This window comes from Nuphar pumila, chromosome 4, assembly GCF_984573655.1.
Source record: "Nuphar pumila chromosome 4, dmNupPumi1.hap1.1, whole genome shotgun sequence".
Classification (NCBI taxonomy): domain Eukaryota; kingdom Viridiplantae; phylum Streptophyta; class Magnoliopsida; order Nymphaeales; family Nymphaeaceae; genus Nuphar; species Nuphar pumila.
The window spans coordinates 25,531,583-25,535,992 of NC_143252.1; the positions used below are offsets into that span (position 1 = coordinate 25,531,583).

At 41.2% G+C, this 4,410-nt stretch overlaps 1 pseudogene across 1 annotated transcript; it reads right to left on the reverse strand.

Annotated features, from left to right (window-relative positions):
* Positions 1-704: 704 nt before the first annotated feature.
* On the reverse strand, positions 705-4,186 carry LOC149839693 (receptor-like protein kinase HERK 1 pseudogene; annotated as a pseudogene). Its single transcript, XR_016431343.1, has 2 exons — positions 4,061-4,186; positions 705-3,684 (listed from the first exon to the last, which is right to left on the reverse strand). The product of XR_016431343.1 is annotated as a receptor-like protein kinase HERK 1 pseudogene (transcript).
* Positions 4,187-4,410: the final 224 nt, after the last annotated feature.

Genomic DNA, 4,410 nt, shown 5'->3' on the forward strand with positions numbered 1-4,410 from the left:
TTTCCCAGAAAGTTTAGCATTGGCAAATTATAAGAGATCAAGAAAGAAAGCTACTTATAATGTCTAATGAAAACCAAATTGCAGCAAGGATAGAAGATGAATGACAGGATTGGAAATCTGACAGCAACAGCCACAAAAAACGTTTGGACAATCTGTAGGCTTAATTAAAAACTATTAACCAGTAAATTAGTGGCAGTCACAATCATTAAAGAAATATAAATTAAAACTTTGTTGATTATAGTGACCTATACCTACACAATAATTGGCTTATTATCCATGTTGAATGAGCAAACAAGAAGATCAACCTTAACAATGACACTAGTTATATTGCCAAACACGATTAGCACACAAAAAAAAATTAAGCAAAAACACTTGTGTAATAATGTCTAAGCCCAAGTCTTTTGCCAGGTCCAACGCTTGCAAATTGAAATTTGAAGTTAATGTTTCATATAGAGGATCGAACCAAACTACCTTGATCTCATCTGGTTTAATTTGGGTGTTGCATACATTTTATAGCTATGCTAGGATTGGCAAGAAATGCCAACCAGTAAAATAACTCGGTCTTCTGGCTCCCAGACAGTTTTATTCAGTACAAATGCTTAATCGGTAGAAACTTATAAAAATCAGCCAAGGCTACAGAGTTTACCTGTATATCATCAGATTTTATCCCACGAAACTCGTCAACAACAAAAACATGAAAAAAATAGCGAGGAACAAATTAACGCATCATTATTATGAGGAAAGTGTATTGTACAACTGCTACAGTGAAACGAATAAATAAATAAATAGGATAACAAATGGAAGTAAGATACGAAAAATATGAAGACGTACGATCGTCTGTCTGTCCCTAAGCAGGTTCTTGAATGCTGCCTTCTCAGTACTGCAGACCCTGCTTAGGATCTTGCTTTTCATCTCCTTGGCATGAAAATAAAACGATATCAGGAACTCAAACATGGAACCATAGCGAACCTTCCATGGATTGACAATCTTCTGAAGAGTCTTTAAAGGGAAAAACAGAGGAGCCCACCTTGATGCTCACAGTGAATAGTAACATAAGCAGATTTACTAGAGTGGCCACAGAATATCTTTTACCAGCACTTACCGACCTTGGTTATTCATCAACTGAGAGAAAACATTGCTTGTTGATAGGCCTGGCAGTTCATCAGACGTCCCACCTCTGTTAACCATTTCAGTTTCATACGGACTGATGTGTGAGATTCGCATAGGCAGATCTATGATATGATTTGCACTGTCATCATTTGGGTCAGCCTGTGTTGACGTTTCCTGCAGTTGCAGTGCATACTCCAAGTTCCACAGCACATCTCCTATGGTGGGGCGATCTGCACCATATTCAGCCAAGCACTTCTCAAATGTCTCCCAGAATTTCCTCAGAGACCTAGGGTTGATAGTACCCGCAAGCCGAGGATCAATAACTTGTTCCAGTTGCCCCTTCCTCTGATACTTCAATGCCCAATCCACTATGTTTACTTTTTCTCGTGGAAGTGTAGGATCAATCACAGGCCTTGCACAGAGGACTTCGAGCAGTACAACCCCAAACGAGTAGACATCTGATTTCTGTGTCAGCTGTTGCCTTCTGAAATATTCAGGATCTAGATAACCAAAGCTCCCTTTGACAGCCGTGCTTACATGGGTTTGATCCAAATCGGGACCTGTTCTTGAAAGCCCGAAGTCTGAAACCTTTGCCATAAGATTCTCGTCAAGTAGAATATTAGCTGACTTGACATCACGATGGATGATTACTTGAACAGAACCTGTGTGAAGGTAGTGAAGTCCCCTTGCTGCTCCTATGCAAATCTCCAGCCTCTGTTTCCAACTCAGATTTGGAAGATCACTGCCATACAGATGACTTTTGAGGGTCCCATTTGCCATATATTCATATACAAGGATCATCTCAGAGTGCTCATCACAGAAGCCAATGAGCGAGACCAGATGACGGTGACGAAATTTAGACAACGTATCAATCTCTGTGAGAAATTCTTTTATACCCTGTTGAGACCCAGGGTTAGCTCGCTTCACCGCCACTTCAGTTCCATCTTGGAACTTTCCCTTGTGCACCTTGCCGAAGCCACCAACTCCAATAACGCATGCTTCATCAAAGTTGTTTGTGGCCTCCTGCAACTCAGCAAAAGAGAACCGGTATCCAAGAGCCTGCCCTGATGAAACAGTATTTGTAGTTGTACTAGAGACTTTGCTGCCCATGCTGCGCCCCCCATTTACAGAGAAAGGAACCCAAGAATGCTGATCTTTTTGAACAGTCCGTCGTCTTAAGAAAATTATAGCGATTATGCACAAGATAATAGCGACAAGACCTCCCAATACAGAGCCAACAATTATGGCAATTTTCTGACCTCCCTTTGAAGATGGATTTGCAGATGTCAAGCCAAACTTCATGATCTCCAGTCCATTTAAAGTGGCATTTGCTGAAACAGACGTCAAACCAGAGGGACCAACAGATACGCTCAGGGTACCCACACCAGAAGTAGCAAGCACAACAACGTCCAAGTAATAAGGAGATGCCAAGGCTTGTGTTCGCGCATATAAATCAAGATCTTTGGCGGCAGCAAAGTCACCTATGTAAGCATTGAACACCAGCTGACCTTGTGCTGTACTGGCTATGTCGCAGAAATGCATCCGGACTAAATACGAGTAACTAAGATCCAAAGAAAACTGCCATGTTATGTTGAACAATTTTGAAACTGCTGTGTTTGATGGATTCATCATTTCAGCTGTTCTGTACACATCAGCTGGAGCAGTATCTGGAGTGGCTCCTCCAGTTCGATATGTGAGTTGCTGACTCGTTGTCACATTCATGGCGGCGCTCTTGTGAAGCAGAAAGTCTTGATCCATCACCCATGTTCTTTGAAGCGAGTCAGTTAGTGGAGTAACTCCTCCCATGTTCACTCTGAATGCTGTCTCTAAAGTTTCAGATGAGAGGCCTTGATATCGTTGCGACGGATTCAAATTCTGGGCGTCATCTGAGATAAGTCCAGTGGGAACTGAAACAACTTCGATCGCATTAATAAATGAAAACGAATTATTCAACGGAATGAAACTCAGAACTAGATTGTCTGAATTTACAACAACTGAATATTCCTTGAAAACAGCAGCAGAGGTATTCTGAGTGCCGAAATTGCTGAGGAGAACAGTTTCTTGGGTCTGAACAGAAAAACTTGCAGTTGTAAAATCATATGTCTGGTAAATGAATGGGAAGAAATAGAGACGAACCCAGTGCCGTCCTTGGCTCTTGATCGGAAACGTATAAGAAGACTTCCCGGTGAAGATCCGCGCCTTCCTATAGAGCGACAATCCGTTGACAGATCCAACTGGGTTCGAATTGGTGGTGCCAAAAATGTTTGTGCTGGTTGAAACAGAAAATAAGGAGCCAGGATTGTCCCCAGTGAAAACTCGGCCATCGACGGTGGTATTCGTCGAAGATCCACAGTCGATGAGATAATTATCTACCGGCGTATAGGCAATTGAATGAATCACAGCAGATAAGAGGAATACAACCAACAGAACACCTTTCTCCATTATTGAACAGATGGTATCTTGAACCAAAACTGAGTCTAACAGAGACCACTTTGCATATCGATTACAGAGCTCAGCTTTCACACAAGTTCCTGATCCTTGGTGTCCAAAGACAAGTTTCCAATATGCCCAATTCTACATGAAACCCAAACTTTATTTAGAGAAATGTATACCAATTTCTGCCAATACATACAATGAATGAGAGCAACATAAGGGGGAAAAGAAAAAAACCAACATAAAACTGGGTCACTGGTGAATAAAACTAGATAACTAACACAAACAATCAATACAAACCCAAAGCCAAACTGTATATTATAAAAACCCGTTTCTCCAAAAATAAAATGTCAAACAAGGAAACAAGAAAAACCAATCTCCAGCATGAGAAAACCATTCAAATCCTACCATTGTATCTACCATTTGAACAGTAGAACTGAAGAGCTCATTGGGCAAAAGAAAATGAGAAAATTGTCCAAGAAAAGAGGTTGGAGCAAGGAGGTAATGGAAATCTGACCTTTCTTGATGGCAGAGGAGAAGAAGAAGTTCACAAAGGCATGAGATCTGAGACACCCAGATGGCAAAGACGCTTCTTCTTTCCTGGTTTTCTTGGTGGATGAAGCTCAAGTTGGGATACAAAAAGGGCTCTTTTGCCAATAAAGAAATAAAAAATTGAGCTGACAGTTTTATTGTATTTTAAAAAGGATTGCATCTGCCGATTCTGCCCTTCTTTTGTCCTTTTGTGAAGAGATATGGAAACAGAGGCCTTTTTGGTTTTTCTCACCAAATCTTCCAATGGCATAACATGTCCCTCGTGTTAGCTTGAGTGGTTTCCGAGTCGACTCAGGACCGGGTGGTTCAGACAGA